Source organism: Telmatherina bonti (assembly GCF_933228915.1).
Source record: "Telmatherina bonti genome assembly, chromosome: 24".
NCBI classification, from domain to species: domain Eukaryota; kingdom Metazoa; phylum Chordata; class Actinopteri; order Atheriniformes; family Telmatherinidae; genus Telmatherina; species Telmatherina bonti.
In genome coordinates, this window is record NC_136633.1 from 30284169 (window position 1) to 30306336 (window position 22168).

The window sequence follows — 22168 nt, forward strand, 5'->3', positions numbered from 1 at the left end:
CCAGCAGGACATGGTCCACATACCAGTACGGTCCTACACCAGGACATGGTCCACATACCAGTATGGTCCTACACCAGCAGGACATGGTCCACATACCAGTATGGTCCTACACCAGCAGGACATGGTCCACATACCAGTATGGTCCTACACCAGCGGGACATGGTCCACATACCAGTATGGTCTTACACCAGCAGGACATGGTCCACATACCAGTATGGTCCTACACCAGCAGGACATGGTCCACATACCAGTAGGGTCCTACACCAGCGGGACATGGTCCACATACCAGTATGGTCCTACACCAGCAGGACATGGTCCACATACCAGTATGGTCCTACACCACCAGGACATGGTCCACATACCAGTATGGTCCTACACCAGCAGGACATGGTCCACATACCAGTATGGTCCTACACCAGCAGGACATGGTCCACATACCAGTATGGTCCTACACCAGCGGGACATGGTCCACATACCAGTACGGTCCTACACCAGCGGGACATGGTCCACATACCAGTATGGTCCTACACCAGCGGGACATGGTCCACATACCAGTACGGTCCTACACCAGCGGGACATGGTCCACATACCAGTACGGTCCTACACCAGGACATGGTCCACATACCAGTATGGTCCTACACCAGCTGGACATGGTCCACATACCAGTACGGTCCTACACCAGGACATGGTCCACATACCAGTATGGTCCTACACCAGCTGGACATGGTCCACATACCAGTACGGTCCTACACCAGGACATGGTCCACATACCAGTATGGTCCTACACCAGCAGGACATGGTCCACATACCAGTATGGTCCTACACCAGCAGGACATGGTCCACATACCAGTATGGTCCTACACCAGCAGGACATGGTCCACATACCAGTACGGTCCTACACCAGCGGGACATGGTCCACATACCAGTACGGTCCTACACCAGCAGGACATGGTCCACATACCAGTATGGTCCTACACCAGCAGGACATGGTCCACATACCAGTAGGGTCCTACACCAGCTGGACATGGTCCACATACCAGTACGGTCCTACACCAGGACATGGTCCACATACCAGTATGGTCCTACACCAGCTGGACATGGTCCACATACCAGTACGGTCCTACACCAGGACATGGTCCACATACCAGTATGGTCCTACACCAGCAGGACATGGTCCACATACCAGTATGGTCCTACACCAGCAGGACATGGTCCACATACCAGTATGGTCCTACACCAGCAGGACATGGTCCACATACCAGTATGGTCCTACACCAGCAGGACATGGTCCACATACCAGTACGGTCCTACACCAGCGGGACATGGTCCACATACCAGTATGGTCCTACACCAGCGGGACATGGTCCACATACCAGTACGGTCCTACACCAGCAGGACATGGTCCACATACCAGTACGGTCCTACACCAGCGGGACATGGTCCACATACCAGTACGGTCCTACACCAGCGGGACATGGTCCACATACCAGTACGGTCCTACACCAGCGGGACATGGTCCACATACCAGTATGGTCCTACACCAGCAGGACATGGTCCACATACCAGTACGGTCCTACACCAGGACATGGTCCACATACCAGTATGGTCCTACACCAGCGGGACATGGTCCACATACCAGTATGGTCCTACACCAGCGGGACATGGTCCACATACCAGTATGGTCCTACACCAGCAGGACATGGTCCACATACCAGTACGGTCCTACACCAGCGGGACATGGTCCACATACCAGTACGGTCCTACACCAGCGGGACATGGTCCACATACCAGTATGGTCCTACACCAGCAGGACATGGTCCACATACCAGTACGGTCCTACACCAGGACATGGTCCACATACCAGTATGGTCCTACACCAGCAGGACATGGTCCACATACCAGTATGGTCCTACACCAGCAGGACATGGTCCACATACCAGTACGGTCCTACACCAGGACATGGTCCACATACCAGTATGGTCCTACACCAGCAGGACATGGTCCACATACCAGTATGGTCCTACACCAGCGGGACATGGTCCACATACCAGTATGGTCCTACACCAGCGGGACATGGTCCACATACCAGTATGGTCCTACACCAGCAGGACATGGTCCACATACCAGTATGGTCCTACACCAGCAGGACATGGTCCACATACCAGTAGGGTCCTACACCAGCGGGACATGGTCCACATACCAGTATGGTCCTACACCAGCAGGACATGGTCCACATACCAGTATGGTCCTACACCACCAGGACATGGTCCACATACCAGTATGGTCCTACACCAGCGGGACATGGTCCACATACCAGTATGGTCCTACACCAGCGGGACATGGTCCACATACCAGTATGGTCCTACACCAGCGGGACATGGTCCACATACCAGTATGGTCCTACACCAGCGGGACATGGTCCACATACCAGTAGGGTCCTACACCAGCAGGACATGGTCCACATACCAGTATGGTCCTACACCAGCAGGACATGGTCCACATACCAGTATGGTCCTACACCAGCAGGACATGGTCCACATACCAGTATGGTCCTACACCACCAGGACATGGTCCACATACCAGTATGGTCCTACACCAGCAGGACATGGTCCACATACCAGTATGGTCCTACACCAGCGGGACATCGTCCACATACCAGTAGGGTCCTACACCAGCGGGACATGGTCCACATACCAGTAGGGTCCTACACCAGCGGGACATGGTCCACATACCAGTACGGTCCTACACCAGCGGGACATGGTCCACATACCAGTACGGTCCTACACCAGCGGGACATGGTCCACATACCAGTATGGTCCTACACCAGCAGGACATGGTCCACATACCAGTATGGTCCTACACCAGCAGGACATGGTCCACATACCAGTATGGTCCTACACCAGCGGGACATGGTCCACATACCAGTACGGTCCTACACCAGCGGGACATGGTCCACATACCAGTATGGTCCTACACCAGCGGGACATGGTCCACATACCAGTATGGTCCTACACCAGGACATGGTCCACATACCAGTATGGTCCTACACCAGGACATGGTCCACATACCAGTATGGTCCTACACCAGCGGGACATGGTCCACATACCAGTATGGTCCTACACCAGCGGGACATGGTCCACATACCAGTACGGTCCTACACCAGCGGGACATGGTCCACATACCAGTACGGTCCTACACCAGCAGGACATGGTCCACATACCAGTATGGTCCTACACCAGCGGGACATGGTCCACATACCAGTACGGTCCTACACCAGCAGGACATGGTCCACATACCAGTATGGTCCTACACCAGCGGGACATGGTCCACATACCAGTACGGTCCTACACCAGGACATGGTCCACATACCAGTATGGTCCTACACCAGGACATGGTCCACATACCAGTACGGTCCTACACCAGGACATGGTCCACATACCAGTATGGTCCTACACCAGCAGGACATGGTCCACATACCAGTATGGTCCTACACCAGCAGGACATGGTCCACATACCAGTATGGTCCTACACCAGCAGGACATGGTCCACATACCAGTATGGTCCTACACCAGCAGGACATGGTCCACATACCAGTATGGTCCTACACCAGCAGGACATGGTCCACATACCAGTATGGTCCTACACCAGCAGGACATGGTCCACATACCAGTACGGTCCTACACCAGCGGGACATGGTCCACATACCAGTATGGTCCTACACCAGCAGGACATGGTCCACATACCAGTACGGTCCTACACCAGGACATGGTCCACATACCAGTATGGTCCTACACCAGCAGGACATGGTCCACATACCAGTATGGTCCTACACCAGCAGGACATGGTCCACATACCAGTACGGTCCTACACCAGGACATGGTCCACATACCAGTATGGTCCTACACCAGCAGGACATGGTCCACATACCAGTACGGTCCTACACCAGGACATGGTCCACATACCAGTATGGTCCTACACCAGCAGGACATGGTCCACATACCAGTATGGTCCTACACCAGCGGGACATGGTCCACATACCAGTACGGTCCTTCACCAGCAGGACATGGTCCACATACCAGTACGGTCCTACACCAGCGGGACATGGTCCACATACCAGTATGGTCCTACACCAGCGGGACATGGTCCACATACCAGTACGGTCCTTCACCAGCAGGACATGGTCCACATACCAGTACGGTCCTACACCAGCGGGACATGGTCCACATACCAGTATGGTCCTACACCAGCGGGACATGGTCCACATACCAGTACGGTCCTACACCAGCAGGACATGGTCCACATACCAGTACGGTCCTACACCAGCGGGACATGGTCCACATACCAGTATGGTCCTACACCAGCGGGACATGGTCCACATACCAGTATGGTCCTACACCAGCAGGACATGGTCCACATACCAGTATGGTCCTACACCAGCGGGACATGGTCCACATACCAGTATGGTCCTACACCAGCGGGACATGGTCCACATACCAGTATGGTCCTACACCAGCGGGACATGGTCCACATACCAGTATGGTCCTACACCAGCAGGACATGGTCCACATACCAGTATGGTCCTACACCAGCAGGACATGGTCCACATACCAGTATGGTCCTACACCAGCAGGACATGGTCCACATACCAGTACGGTCCTACACCAGGACATGGTCCACATACCAGTATGGTCCTACACCAGCAGGACATGGTCCACATACCAGTACGGTCCTACACCAGGACATGGTCCACATACCAGTATGGTCCTACACCAGCGGGACATGGTCCACATACCAGTACGGTCCTTCACCAGCAGGACATGGTCCACATACCAGTACGGTCCTACACCAGCGGGACATGGTCCACATACCAGTATGGTCCTACACCAGCGGGACATGGTCCACATACCAGTACGGTCCTTCACCAGCAGGACATGGTCCACATACCAGTACGGTCCTACACCAGCGGGACATGGTCCACATACCAGTATGGTCCTACACCAGCGGGACATGGTCCACATACCAGTACGGTCCTACACCAGCAGGACATGGTCCACATACCAGTACGGTCCTACACCAGCGGGACATGGTCCACATACCAGTATGGTCCTACACCAGCGGGACATGGTCCACATACCAGTATGGTCCTACACCAGCAGGACATGGTCCACATACCAGTATGGTCCTACACCAGCGGGACATGGTCCACATACCAGTATGGTCCTACACCAGCGGGACATGGTCCACATACCAGTATGGTCCTACACCAGCGGGACATGGTCCACATACCAGTATGGTCCTACACCAGCAGGACATGGTCCACATACCAGTATGGTCCTACACCAGCAGGACATGGTCCACATACCAGTATGGTCCTACACCAGCGGGACATGGTCCACATACCAGTACGGTCCTACACCAGCAGGACATGGTCCACATACCAGTATGGTCCTACACCAGCAGGACATGGTCCACATACCAGTATGGTCCTACACCAGCAGGACATGGTCCACATACCAGTATGGTCCTACACCAGCAGGACATGGTCCACATACCAGTATGGTCCTACACCAGCAGGACATGGTCCACATACCAGTATGGTCCTACACCAGCAGGACATGGTCCACATACCAGTACGGTCCTACACCAGCGGGACATGGTCCACATACCAGTATGGTCCTACACCAGCAGGACATGGTCCACATACCAGTATGGTCCTACACCAGCAGGACATGGTCCACATACCAGTATGGTCCTACACCAGCGGGACATGGTCCACATACCAGTATGGTCCTACACCAGCGGGACATGGTCCACATACCAGTATGGTCCTACACCAGCAGGACATGGTCCACATACCAGTATGGTCCTACACCAGCGGGACATGGTCCACATACCAGTATGGTCCTACACCAGCAGGACATGGTCCACATACCAGTATGGTCCTACACCAGCAGGACATGGTCCACATACCAGTATGGTCCTACACCAGCGGGACATGGTCCACATACCAGTATGGTCCTACACCAGCAGGACATGGTCCACATACTAGTATGGTCCTACACCAGCAGGACATGGTCCACATACCAGTATGGTCCTACACCAGCAGGACATGGTCCACATACCAGTATGGTCCTACACCAGCAGGACATGGTCCACATACCAGTATGGTCCTACACCAGCAGGACATGGTCCACATACCAGTATGGTCCTACACCAGGACATGGTCCACATACCAGTATGGTCCTACACCAGCGGGACATGGTCCACATACCAGTATGGTCCTACACCAGCGGGACATGGTCCACATACCAGTATGGTCCTACACCACCAGGACATGGTCCACATACCAGTATGGTCCTACACCAGCGGGACATGGTCCACATACCAATATGGTCCTACACCAGCGGGACATGGTCCACATACCAATATGGTCCTACACCAGCAGGACATGGTCCACATACCAGTAGGGTCCTACACCAGCGGGACATGGTCCACATACCAATATGGTCCTACACCAGCAGGACATGGTCCACATACCAGTATGGTCCTACACCAGCAGGACATGGTCCACATACCAGTACGGTCCTACACCAGCGGGACATGGTCCACATACCAGTATGGTCCTACACCAGCGGGACATGGTCCACATACCAGTATGGTCCTACACCAGCAGGACATGGTCCACATACCAGTATGGTCCTACACCAGCAGGACATGGTCCACATACCAGTAGGGTCCTACACCAGCTGGACATGGTCCACATACCAGTACGGTCCTACACCAGGACATGGTCCACATACCAGTATGGTCCTACACCAGCTGGACATGGTCCACATACCAGTACGGTCCTACACCAGGACATGGTCCACATACCAGTATGGTCCTACACCAGCAGGACATGGTCCACATACCAGTATGGTCCTACACCAGCAGGACATGGTCCACATACCAGTATGGTCCTACACCAGCAGGACATGGTCCACATACCAGTATGGTCCTACACCAGCAGGACATGGTCCACATACCAGTACGGTCCTACACCAGCGGGACATGGTCCACATACCAGTATGGTCCTACACCAGCGGGACATGGTCCACATACCAGTACGGTCCTACACCAGCAGGACATGGTCCACATACCAGTACGGTCCTACACCAGCGGGACATGGTCCACATACCAGTACGGTCCTACACCAGCGGGACATGGTCCACATACCAGTACGGTCCTACACCAGCGGGACATGGTCCACATACCAGTATGGTCCTACACCAGCAGGACATGGTCCACATACCAGTACGGTCCTACACCAGGACATGGTCCACATACCAGTATGGTCCTACACCAGCGGGACATGGTCCACATACCAGTATGGTCCTACACCAGCGGGACATGGTCCACATACCAGTATGGTCCTACACCAGCAGGACATGGTCCACATACCAGTACGGTCCTACACCAGCGGGACATGGTCCACATACCAGTACGGTCCTACACCAGCGGGACATGGTCCACATACCAGTATGGTCCTACACCAGCAGGACATGGTCCACATACCAGTACGGTCCTACACCAGGACATGGTCCACATACCAGTATGGTCCTACACCAGCAGGACATGGTCCACATACCAGTATGGTCCTACACCAGCAGGACATGGTCCACATACCAGTACGGTCCTACACCAGGACATGGTCCACATACCAGTATGGTCCTACACCAGCAGGACATGGTCCACATACCAGTATGGTCCTACACCAGCGGGACATGGTCCACATACCAGTATGGTCCTACACCAGCGGGACATGGTCCACATACCAGTATGGTCCTACACCAGCAGGACATGGTCCACATACCAGTATGGTCCTACACCAGCAGGACATGGTCCACATACCAGTAGGGTCCTACACCAGCGGGACATGGTCCACATACCAGTATGGTCCTACACCAGCAGGACATGGTCCACATACCAGTATGGTCCTACACCACCAGGACATGGTCCACATACCAGTATGGTCCTACACCAGCGGGACATGGTCCACATACCAGTATGGTCCTACACCAGCGGGACATGGTCCACATACCAGTATGGTCCTACACCAGCGGGACATGGTCCACATACCAGTATGGTCCTACACCAGCGGGACATGGTCCACATACCAGTAGGGTCCTACACCAGCAGGACATGGTCCACATACCAGTATGGTCCTACACCAGCAGGACATGGTCCACATACCAGTATGGTCCTACACCAGCAGGACATGGTCCACATACCAGTATGGTCCTACACCACCAGGACATGGTCCACATACCAGTATGGTCCTACACCAGCAGGACATGGTCCACATACCAGTATGGTCCTACACCAGCGGGACATGGTCCACATACCAGTATGGTCCTACACCAGCGGGACATGGTCCACATACCAGTAGGGTCCTACACCAGCGGGACATGGTCCACATACCAGTAGGGTCCTACACCAGCGGGACATGGTCCACATACCAGTACGGTCCTACACCAGCGGGACATGGTCCACATACCAGTACGGTCCTACACCAGCGGGACATGGTCCACATACCAGTATGGTCCTACACCAGCAGGACATGGTCCACATACCAGTATGGTCCTACACCAGCAGGACATGGTCCACATACCAGTATGGTCCTACACCAGCGGGACATGGTCCACATACCAGTACGGTCCTACACCAGCGGGACATGGTCCACATACCAGTACGGTCCTACACCAGCGGGACATGGTCCACATACCAGTATGGTCCTACACCAGGACATGGTCCACATACCAGTATGGTCCTACACCAGGACATGGTCCACATACCAGTATGGTCCTACACCAGCGGGACATGGTCCACATACCAGTATGGTCCTACACCAGCGGGACATGGTCCACATACCAGTACGGTCCTACACCAGCGGGACATGGTCCACATACCAGTACGGTCCTACACCAGCAGGACATGGTCCACATACCAGTATGGTCCTACACCAGCGGGACATGGTCCACATACCAGTACGGTCCTACACCAGCAGGACATGGTCCACATACCAGTATGGTCCTACACCAGCGGGACATGGTCCACATACCAGTACGGTCCTACACCAGGACATGGTCCACATACCAGTATGGTCCTACACCAGGACATGGTCCACATACCAGTACGGTCCTACACCAGGACATGGTCCACATACCAGTATGGTCCTACACCAGCAGGACATGGTCCACATACCAGTATGGTCCTACACCAGCAGGACATGGTCCACATACCAGTATGGTCCTACACCAGCAGGACATGGTCCACATACCAGTATGGTCCTACACCAGCAGGACATGGTCCACATACCAGTATGGTCCTACACCAGCAGGACATGGTCCACATACCAGTATGGTCCTACACCAGCAGGACATGGTCCACATACCAGTACGGTCCTACACCAGCGGGACATGGTCCACATACCAGTATGGTCCTACACCAGCAGGACATGGTCCACATACCAGTATGGTCCTACACCAGCGGGACATGGTCCACATACCAGTACGGTCCTACACCAGCGGGACATGGTCCACATACCAGTATGGTCCTACACCAGCGGGACATGGTCCACATACCAGTACGGTCCTACACCAGCAGGACATGGTCCACATACCAGTATGGTCCTACACCAGCGGGACATGGTCCACATACCAGTATGGTCCTACACCAGCGGGACATGGTCCACATACCAGTACGGTCCTACACCAGCGGGACATGGTCCACATACCAGTATGGTCCTACACCAGCAGGACATGGTCCACATACCAGTACGGTCCTACACCAGGACATGGTCCACATACCAGTACGGTCCTACACCAGGACATGGTCCACATACCAGTATGGTCCTACACCAGCAGGACATGGTCCACATACCAGTACGGTCCTACACCAGCGGGACATGGTCCACATACCAGTATGGTCCTACACCAGCAGGACATGGTCCACATACCAGTACGGTCCTACACCAGGACATGGTCCACATACCAGTATGGTCCTACACCAGCAGGACATGGTCCACATACCAGTATGGTCCTACACCAGCAGGACATGGTCCACATACCAGTACGGTCCTACACCAGGACATGGTCCACATACCAGTATGGTCCTACACCAGCAGGACATGGTCCACATACCAGTACGGTCCTACACCAGGACATGGTCCACATACCAGTATGGTCCTACACCAGCAGGACATGGTCCACATACCAGTACGGTCCTACACCAGGACATGGTCCACATACCAGTATGGTCCTACACCAGGACATGGTCCACATACCAGTATGGTCCTACACCAGCAGGACATGGTCCACATAGCAGTACGGTCCTACACCAGGACATGGTCCACATACCAGTATGGTCCTACACCAGCGGGACATGGTCCACATACCAGTACGGTCCTTCACCAGCAGGACATGGTCCACATACCAGTACGGTCCTACACCAGCGGGACATGGTCCACATACCAGTATGGTCCTACACCAGCGGGACATGGTCCACATACCAGTACGGTCCTTCACCAGCAGGACATGGTCCACATACCAGTACGGTCCTACACCAGCAGGACATGGTCCACATACCAGTATGGTCCTACACCAGCAGGACATGGTCCACATACCAGTATGGTCCTACACCAGCGGGACATGGTCCACATACCAGTACGGTCCTACACCAGCGGGACATGGTCCACATACCAGTATGGTCCTACACCAGCGGGACATGGTCCACATACCAGTACGGTCCTACACCAGCGGGACATGGTCCACATACCAGTACGGTCCTACACCAGCGGGACATGGTCCACATACCAGTACGGTCCTACACCAGCGGGACATGGTCCACATACCAGTACGGTCCTACACCAGCAGGACATGGTCCACATACCATGGTCCACATACCAGTATGGTCCTACACCAGCAGGACATGGTCCACATACCAGTATGGTCCTACACCAGCAGGACATGGTCCACATACCAGTATGGTCCTACACCAGCGGGACATGGTCCACATACCAGTATGGTCCTACACCAGCGGGACATGGTCCACATACCAGTATGGTCCTACACCAGCAGGACATGGTCCACATACCAGTATGGTCCTACACCAGCGGGACATGGTCCACATACCAGTATGGTCCTACACCAGCAGGACATGGTCCACATACCAGTATGGTCCTACACCAGCAGGACATGGTCCACATACCAGTATGGTCCTACACCAGCGGGACATGGTCCACATACCAGTATGGTCCTACACCAGCAGGACATGGTCCACATACCAGTATGGTCCTACACCAGCAGGACATGGTCCACATACCAGTATGGTCCTACACCAGCAGGACATGGTCCACATACCAGTATGGTCCTACACCAGCAGGACATGGTCCACATACCAGTATGGTCCTACACCAGCAGGACATGGTCCACATACCAGTATGGTCCTACACCAGGACATGGTCCACATACCAGTATGGTCCTACACCAGCGGGACATGGTCCACATACCAGTATGGTCCTACACCAGCGGGACATGGTCCACATACCAGTATGGTCCTACACCACCAGGACATGGTCCACATACCAGTATGGTCTTACACCAGCAGGACATGGTCCACATACCAGTAGGGTCCTACACCAGCGGGACATGGTCCACATACCAATATGGTCCTACACCAGCAGGACATGGTCCACATACCAGTATGGTCCTACACCAGCAGGACATGGTCCACATACCAGTATGGTCCTACACCAGCGGGACATGGTCCACATACCAATATGGTCCTACACCAGCAGGACATGGTCCACATACCAATATGGTCCTACACCAGCAGGACATGGTCCACATACCAGTAGGGTCCTACACCAGCGGGACATGGTCCACATACCAATATGGTCCTACACCAGCAGGACATGGTCCACATACCAGTATGGTCCTACACCAGCAGGACATGGTCCACATACCAGTACGGTCCTACACCAGCGGGACATGGTCCACATACCAGTATGGTCCTACACCAGCGGGACATGGTCCACATACCAGTATGGTCCTACACCAGCAGGACATGGTCCACATACCAGTATGGTCCTACACCAGCAGGACATGGTCCACATACCAGTACGGTCCTACACCAGGACATGGTCCACATACCAGTACGGTCCTACACCAGCAGGACATGGTCCACATACCAGTATGGTCCTACACCAGCAGGACATGGTCCACATACCAGTACGGTCCTACACCAGCGGGACATGGTCCACATACCAGTATGGTCCTACACCAGCAGGACATGGTCCACATACCAGTATGGTCCTACACCAGCAGGACATGGTCCACATACCAGTATGGTCCTACACCAGCGGGACATGGTCCACATACCAGTATGGTCCTACACCAGCAGGACATGGTCCACATACCAGTATGGTCCTACACCAGCAGGACATGGTCCACATACCAGTATGGTCCTACACCAGCAGGACATGGTCCACATACCAGTATGGTCCTACACCAGCAGGACATGGTCCACATACCAGTATGGTCCTACACCAGGACATGGTCCACATACCAGTATGGTCCTACACCAGCGGGACATGGTCCACATACCAGTATGGTCCTACACCAGCGGGACATGGTCCACATACCAGTATGGTCCTACACCACCAGGACATGGTCCACATACCAGTATGGTCTTACACCAGCAGGACATGGTCCACATACCAGTAGGGTCCTACACCAGCGGGACATGGTCCACATACCAATATGGTCCTACACCAGCAGGACATGGTCCACATACCAGTATGGTCCTACACCAGCAGGACATGGTCCACATACCAGTATGGTCCTACACCAGCGGGACATGGTCCACATACCAATATGGTCCTACACCAGCAGGACATGGTCCACATACCAATATGGTCCTACACCAGCAGGACATGGTCCACATACCAGTAGGGTCCTACACCAGCGGGACATGGTCCACATACCAATATGGTCCTACACCAGCAGGACATGGTCCACATACCAGTATGGTCCTACACCAGCAGGACATGGTCCACATACCAGTACGGTCCTACACCAGCGGGACATGGTCCACATACCAGTATGGTCCTACACCAGCGGGACATGGTCCACATACCAGTATGGTCCTACACCAGCAGGACATGGTCCACATACCAGTATGGTCCTACACCAGCAGGACATGGTCCACATACCAGTACGGTCCTACACCAGGACATGGTCCACATACCAGTACGGTCCTACACCAGCAGGACATGGTCCACATACCAGTACGGTCCTACACCAGCAGGACATGGTCCACATACCAGTACGGTCCTACACCAGCAGGACATGGTCCACATACCAGTATGGTCCTACACCAGCAGGACATGGTCCACATACCAGTACGGTCCTACACCAGCAGGACATGGTCCACATACCAGTACGGTCCTACACCAGCAGGACATGGTCCACATACCAGTACGGTCCTACACCAGCAGGACATGGTCCACATACCAGTACGGTCCTACACCAGCAGGACATGGTCCACATACCAGAGGGAGAATTTATACTACATAAAAGCAACCAATCAGATCAGGTTAGCGGTTGATCCTAATCACCACAGCTTCGTACCTGTAATATTTGTTTCATAGATAAAATAATTCCACTGCCGTTGAAAGGAATAAAGGATAAAACTGTGTCGTAGTTCAGCTGGTTGGAAGCTAGATATGATGAAAAGCAGAAAGAAATACTGATTTGAGATGACTGTATCACAGTTTTTGTGCTTGTACGTTTCTGCATCGGCAGGAATTTTAGGAGGGTCTCCAGAGGGATTTACTGAAGCAAAAACACAAAACAGATATAATCATATTTAGTTGTCAAGCTTTCACACATGCAGGTGTCCAACCACCACTCATCCCTCCAGCTTTGGTTTTAAATCCAATTTTAACTATTCAAACTGGCATTTAAAGGCTAAAACTAAATATTTGACAATTTTAAATAAAAAAAAAAAAGCTGAAAAAATATTGATGAATTATGATTAATAGCAGTTTTTGTGCGTAGACATCGGGTCACGAAGGTCTTGGAAATTCATCAACAGAGCCTGAAAGACGTATAAAATAAGGAGTCTAAAAAGAAGTTACTGCAAACATTCATGCGACTCGCCAAATTTACTGAGAAAAAGTCTTAAAATGGAAATTTCTGTCTTTTTGTGAATACCACATATTCAGACCATATCCTGACATGAGCCTCATGTTTGATGGACGTATGCCAGCGACAAGCAGCAGGACGGCGCTTTGTGGAGGGAAACGCAGGACTGATGTGGTGGCCTTGAGTCACGAGTGGCTGTAATTAAGCTGTATGTGCAGTTAATTCTGTGATCCATTATGTGCTCACACACATGGACACACAGTGAATGACAGTGCTGAAACACATGCAGAAAGAGAAAGCAGGTGAACGTGCACACATGGAGCAAACACAGCTCACTGCGAGTCATTAGCCATTCCAGACGCAGGGTGATCAGCAGAGCCAGCCTGGCCTGAGACAATTAGAGACCCCAGAGGTGGCTGCACATCACAATGAGCCCTGCGGCCATGATTAAAACATCAGCCGCTCTCTTTGCTGCTCTGACACCAGGAGAAAAAAAGAGCAGGAAAATATGAAGGGATTGAGACTTCAGTTCTATTAGCTGTCAATGTTCCTGCCTGAAAGAAGGGTTTGTTCATTTTACACGCCCAGAAGAAGTCATCAGAGGATGGGCTTTAGGACTGAATCCTTCTCTCTTTGCTCTCATGCAGCAGCTCAGGTTACACACCGAGCTGGATCTGGTTCCCATCCCCACACATGCAGCTTTCCTGTGGTCCTCGCTGCAGCTACTGCAGCACAGACACAGGAAGATACTGGTTGAATTACCTCCTCCGCCATGCTGCCGTCTCCTGCAACAGTTGCAGCTTGACGTGAATCTGAGAGGAAGCAGAACAAATCCCTGACGTGGAGCACAAGTGGTCCCCATTCAGACCCCATTCAGAAAGCCTAGAGGTGGTCCAAAAGACTGGAACACCAAGACCACAAGCAACTAAATCCTCCATGAACCAGATAGGTCATGAAACCATGCACAGGTGGCCCTGGTAGGTCAGACCGGGGGGGTCGGGCTCCCCAGACTCCTTGGTGAGGTCTACGGGGTTCCATCAGATGGTTCAACCTCAGACTGAGGAGGAGCAGTGTGGTTGTCATCCTGGTCCTGATCCAGTTCTACGCCGGGGTCTGAAGAGGACATCTGGTCAGGATGCACCATGGACACCTCCCTGGTGAGGTGTCCAACCAGGAGACAACCCAGAGGAAGATCCAGGACACACTGGAGGCATGATGTCGCTGGGATGTTCCCCTTTAGGCTGATTTATGCTGGCATATGGAGCATTTCATCCATCTCCTGCATAATTTACCTCCATAATCTGGTTTGTTGTCAGGGCCCTTCCAGATCCGCACTGCAACGCAGCCAATGGGCAGTACCACCAGAAACCATGGGGGGGCAGTGTGGAGCAGGTTAACTGATGTGCCAGCCACAAAAGAAGAATAGGAAGTGACGTGTTTGGTGGCAGCAGACCACCCCGCCTACGGCGCCGTGCGGTCCAGGATTTGATCCAGTCGGGTGGGTTTCTCCAACCTACCGGTTTCTGGTTGCGCTGAGCAGAGCAGTCCGAGAGCTCAGGACGGTGAAGTGGATGATCAACATGGATTTTAACAAAGCTGGAATAAACGTAGCTGGGAACTGGACGGATACAAATAAAGCTCATTTATTTCAACTGGATTTCCAGTTCATGGTGTTGTACTACATGTTACCTGTAGACGTGTTCTGATCCGGGTTCATCACATGCTTTATTCAGACAAATCAAGATGTTTAATGTGTGATCAAATTATTTAAAGGCATTTAAATGACAAAACTTCTGTTTTTCTGGATTTATTTAACTGCAAACAGGAAAAATACCATTTCATTTAATGGGTTTTTCTTTTAAAAATCCCAGAAGAGTAGTTTGAAAGGAACTCAGCGGTCTAGGACGCGCAGCAGCGAAAGTGCATGATTTATAATAGACATCTCGTTGGCGGGTAGGAGTCATCAACAAACAACGATAAATGAAGGTTGTTCTTTAATTTACAACAAAGCAAACAGCTCATTCATTCATCCATCAGCACAAAGGCTGCATTCAGAGAAACTCCATTAATTTAATGTTCTACATTTATTTAAAGCTGGAACGAGGCTCCGTATCAGCATCTGGATCAGGAATGTTCTGAAGGATTCTTCCACATTATGAAATAGAACCATGTTCAGTATATATGCAACTCCACAATAAATAGAGTGAAAAGATATCAAAGATAGAAGTGGATCCTGGTAACATTCTCGATACTCCCATCCAGAACGGGAACAAAATTATGGATACGCCCATCCGGAACGCGAACAACATTCTGGATACTCCCATCCGGAACGGGAACAACATTCTGGATACTCCTATCCGGCACGGGAACAACATTCTGGATACTCCCATCCGGACTAGGAATGACATTCTGGATACTCCCCTCCAGAACTGGAACAACATTCTGGATACTCCCATCCGGACTAGGAACGGCATTCTGGATACTCCCATCCGGAACGGGAACAACATTCTGGATACTCCCATCCAGAACGGGAACAACATTCTGGATACTCCCATCCGGAACGGGAACAAAATTATGGATACTCCCATCCGGAACGGGAACAACATTCTGGATACTCCCATCCGGAACGGGAACAACATTCTCGATACTCCCATCTGGCACGGGAACAACATTCTGGATACTCCCATCCGGAACGCGAACAAAATTATGGATACTCCCATCCAGAGCAGGAACAACATTCTGGATCCTCCCATCCAGAACGGGAACAACATTCTGAATGCTCCTACCCAGAACAGGAACAACATTCTGGATACTACCATCCAGAACAGGAACAATATTCTGGATCCTCCCATCCAGAACGGGAACAACATTCTGGATATTACCATTCAGAACAGGAACAATATTCTGGATACTACCATCCAGAACAGGAACAACATTCTGGATTCTACCATCCAGAACAGGAACAACATTCTGGATCCTACCATCGAGATCAGGAACAACATTCTGAATGCTCCTACCCAGAACAGGAACAACATTTGGATAGTACCATCCAGATCAGGAACAACATTCTGAATGCTCCCATCCAGAACAGGAACAACATTCTGGATACTACCATCCAGACCAGGAACAACATTCTGAATGCTCCTACCCAGAACAGGAACAATATTCTGGATCTTACCATCCAGAACAGGAACAACATTCTGGATTCAACCATCCAGAACAGGAACAACATTCTGGATTCAACCATCCAGATCAGGAACAACATTCTGAATGCTCTTACCCAGAACAGGAACAACATTCTGGATACTACCATCCAGAACAGGAACAACATTCTGGATCCTACCATCCAGAACAGGAACAATATTCTGGATCCTCCCATCCAGATCAGGAACATAATTCTGAATGCTCCTACCCAGAACAGGAACAACATTTGGATACTACCATCCAGATCAGGAACAACATTCTGAATGCTCCCATCCAGAACAGGAACAATATTCTGGATCTTACCATCCAGAACAGGAACAACATTCTGGATTCAACCATCCAGAACAGGAACAACATTCTGGATCCTACCATCCAGAACAGGAACAACATTTCATCATTGCAAGAGAACAAAGATCACCATGTAGCCAAGACATTGTGGATTAATCATCAATGGATCTGGAATCTGATCGTGGATCCATAAGATAGATGTAGGACCAGAACATCGGCTGGAGGTCTGACCTCAGTGTGGTTTAATAGCTTTGTAGGTATTTGTATTTTAGAGCTAAAGCATGTATATTTAAGGTTTTATTCTGTAAAAAAAATCCTTCTAGCAGCCGTGTCCACCAGTTTAAGGAAAACCCTTCTATCCACTGTTCCCACTATGATCTGCCTCATATTCCCAGTCCTCACCGCCTCGGCCGACCCACATCTCCCCTGGCCAACTCGTACCTTTCCCAGCCCCCCCCTCCATGTTCAGCCTCCCCTCCAGAGCCCTGCTATCCTCTGATCTGAAGCGACATCAGCACTTACTGAAGGCAGCGGTCCTCTGGAGAAGGCTGAGGCATCCCAGAGTCCCCGCGGTGGGCAGCCCTCTGTCCCTCTGTTCTTATGGTTCAGTCACCATTCAGCAAAGCCACACGGGAGTTTTACTCATGCATCTGCTTCACCCCCAACAGCTCCACTCACAACTCCGTGTACATCCTGCTGTGCAGCATGTTGCTCATGTTTCTGCCAACATGTCAGAAGCAGAAATGAAACGTTAACGTTGTGTAAATGTAGAATCGGCCGGTCATTGGCTGGTTAAACCTCTCAGAATGTCCAAACCCAACAGTGCTTCTAATGGGTCCAAGCTGCGGCTCCGATGCTGTCTGGTTGCATTTCAGATGTTTCTGCATCCCTTTCCTGTACTGACACATGCTATAACGGCTAATTAAATGTGATGGCCGGTATTATTCAATTCGGGAACAGTCGTACCTCAAAGAGCAAAGAAAATTACAAAATTGATTTGATGACAGCCAAATTGCAAGAGAAGGCCTTGATTTAACCAGCCAATGTAAATGAGTCCAATTTAGAGTCGTGTAATGCGGCCGGGAGAACGTGCTGGAAAATGATCAGGCCGGCCAGTCACAGATATTAAAATGAATTATATCTAATCGGAATTTTAGTCACGCTACATTAACTAATAGAAAGTTATTAACATTTCAAGAGCGCGCGGAGGGAAAAAAAGCTTTTGGCTGCAAAATTAGGCGTGCCTGTGCTGACCCGCGGGCCTGCGGATGTGAGCACTGTAATGACAGCGTAATGGCATATTTACATTTAAAACCTCCATGGATAATATTCACATTTGGAATCAGACGTTAAGTCGAGGAATATTTAGTTTGCCCCCGCGGCCTCCTTGCTCTAACTTTTCATTTCCTTCCCCTGTCCTACCTGATCTCTTTATTTATGGTCTCCGTGTTCATGTCACGCTGCGGCTGCTTCATCATGAGAGTCTTCGTCGCGAGTCTTCGGCGCGCGAGTCTTCGTCCCGAGAGTCGTCGTCGCGAGAGTCTTTGTCGCGAGAGTCTTCGTCGCGAGAGTCGTCGTCGCGATAGTCGTCGTCGTGAGAGTCTTCGTCGCGAGAGTCTTCGTCCCGAGAGTCGTCGTCGCGAGAGTCTTCGTCGCGAGAGTCTTCGTCCCGAGAGTCGTCGTCGCGAGAGTCGTCGTCGCGAGAGTCTTCGTCGCGAGAGTCTTCGTCGTGAGAGTCTTCGTCGCGAGAGTCTTCGGCCCGAGAGTCTTCGTCGCGAGAGTCGTCGTCGCGAGAGTCTTCGTCCCGAGAGTCGTCGTCGTGAGAGTCTTCGTCGCGAGAGTCTTCGTCGCGAGAGTCTTCGTCCCGAGAGTCTTCGTCCCGAGAGTCTTCGTCGCGAGAGTCTTCGTCGCGAGAGTCGTCGTCGCGAGAGTCTTCGTCGCGAGAGTCTTCGTCCCGAGAGTCTTCGTCCCGAGAGTCTTCGTCGCGAGAGTCTTCGTCGCGAGAGTCGTCGTCGCGAGAGTCGTCGTCGCGAGAGTCTTCGTCGCGAGAGTCTTCGTCCCGAGAGTCTTCGGCCCGAGAGTCTTCGTCGCGAGAGTCGTCGTCGCGAGAGTCTTCGTCCCGAGAGTCTTCGTCGCGAGAGTCTTCGTCGCGAGAGTCGTTGTCGCGAGAGTCGTCGTCGCGAGAGTCGTCGTCGCGAGAGTCTTCGTCCCGAGAGTCTTCGTCGCGAGAGCCTTCGTCGCGAGAGTCTTCGTCGCGAGAGTCTTCGTCGCGAGAGTCTTCGTCGCGAGAGTCTTCGTCCCGAGAGTCTTCGGCCCGAGAGTCTTCGTCGCGAGAGTCTTCGTCGCGAGAGCCTTCGTCGCGAGAGTCTTCGTCGCGAGAGTCTTCGTCGCGAGAGTCTTCGTCCCGAGAGTCTTCGGCCCGAGAGTCTTCGTCGCGAGAGTCTTCGTCGCGAGAGTCTTCGTCCCGAGAGTCTTCGTCGCGAGAGTCTTCGTCGCGAGAGTCTTCGTCCGGAGAGTCGTCGTCGCGAGAGCCTTCGTCGCGAGAGTCTTCGTCCCGAGAGTCTTCGTCATGAGAGTCTTCGTCCCGAGAGTCTTCGGCCCGAGAGTCTTCGGCCCGAGAGTCTTCGTCGCGAGAGTCTTCGTCCCGAGAGTCTTCGTCGCGAGAGTCTTCGTCGTGAGAGTCGTCGTCGCGAGAGTCGTCGTCGTGAGAGTCTTCGTCCCGAGAGTCTTCGTCGTGAGAGTCTTCGTCGCGAGAGTCTTCGTCGCGAGAGTCGTCGTCGCGAGAGTCTTCGTCGCGAGAGTCTTCGTCCCGAGAGTCTTCGTCCCGAGAGTCTTCGTCGCGAGAGTCTTCGTCGTGAGAGTCTTCGTTGTGAGAGTCTTCGTCGTGAGAGTCTTCGTCGCGAGAGTCTTCGTCATGAGAGTCTTCGTCATGAGAGTCCTCGTCGCGCGAGTCTTCATCATGAGAGTCTTCGTCATGAGAGTCTTCGTCCCGAGAGTCTTCGTCGCGAGAGTCTTCGTCGCGCGAGTCTTCGTCGCGCGAGTCTTCGTCGCGCGAGTCTTCGTCGCGCGAGTCTTCGTCGCGAGAGTCTTCGTCGCGAGAGTCTTCGTCCCGAGAGTCTTCGTCGCGAGAGTCTTCGTCCCGAGAGTCTTCGTCCCGAGAGTCTTCGTCGCGCGAGTCTTCGTCGCGCGAGTCTTCGTCCCGAGAGTCTTCGTCGCGAGAGTCTTCGTCGTGAGAGTCTTCGTTGTGAGAGTCTTCGTCGTGAGAGTCTTCGTCGCGAGAGTCTTCATCATGAGAGTCTTCGTCGCGAGAGTCTTCATCATGAGAGTCTTCATCATGAGAGTCTTCGTCGTTAGAGTCTTCGTCGCGAGAGTCTTCATCATGAGAGTCTTCGTCATGAGAGTCTTCGTCAAGAGAGTCTTCGTCAAGAGAGTCCTCGTCGCGCGAGTCTTCGTCATGAGAGTCTTCGTCATGAGAGTCTTCGTCCCGAGAGTCTTCGTCGCGAGAGTCTTCGTCGCGCGAGTCTTCGTCGCGCGAGTCTTCGTCGCGCGAGTCTTCGTCGCGAGAGTCTTCGTCGCGAGAGCCTTCGTCCCGAGAGTCTTCGTCCCGAGAGTCTTCGTCGCGCGAGTCTTCGTCCCGAGAGTCTTCGTCGTGAGAGTCTTCGTTGTGAGTCTTCGTCGCGAGAGTCTTCATCATGAGAGTCTTCGTCGCGCGAGTCTTCATCATGAGAGTCTTCGTCGTGAGAGTCTTCGTCGCGAGAGTCTTCATCATGAGAGTCTTCGTCGCGCGAGTCTTCGTCGCGAGAGTCTTCATCATGAGAGTCTTCGTCGCGCGAGTCTTCATCATGAGAGTCTTCGTCGCGAGAGTCTTCATCATGAGAGTCATCGTCGCGAGAGTCTTCATCATGAGAGTCTTCGTCATGAGAGTCCGTCACGAGAGTCTTCGTCATGAGAGTCTTCGTCATGAGAGTCTTCGTCGCGAGAGTCTTCGTCGCGAGAGTCTTCATCATGAGAGTCTTCGTCATGAGAGTCTTCATCATGAGAGTCTTCGTCATGAGAGTCTTCGTCATGAGAGTCTTCGTCATGAGAGTCTTAATCATGAGTCTTCGTCCCGAGAGTCTTCATCATGAGAGTCTTCGTCGTGAGAGTCTTCATCATGAGAGTCTTCATCGCGAGAGTCTTCGTCGCGAGAGTCTTCATCGCGAGAGTCTTCGTCGCGAGAGTCTTCGTCGCGAGTCTTCGTCGCGCGAATCTTCGTCATGAGAGTCTTCGTCGCGAGAGTGTTCGTCGCGCGAGTCTTCGTCCCGAGAGTCTTCGTCGCGAGAATCTTCGTCGTGAGAGTCTTCGTCGTGAGAGTCTTCATCATGAGAGTCTTCGTCGTGAGAGTCTTCATCATGAGAGTCTTCGTCATGAGAGTCTTCGTCACGAGAGTCTTCGTCATGAGAGTCTTCGTCACGAGAGTCTTCGTCACGAGAGTCTTCGTCGCGAGAGTC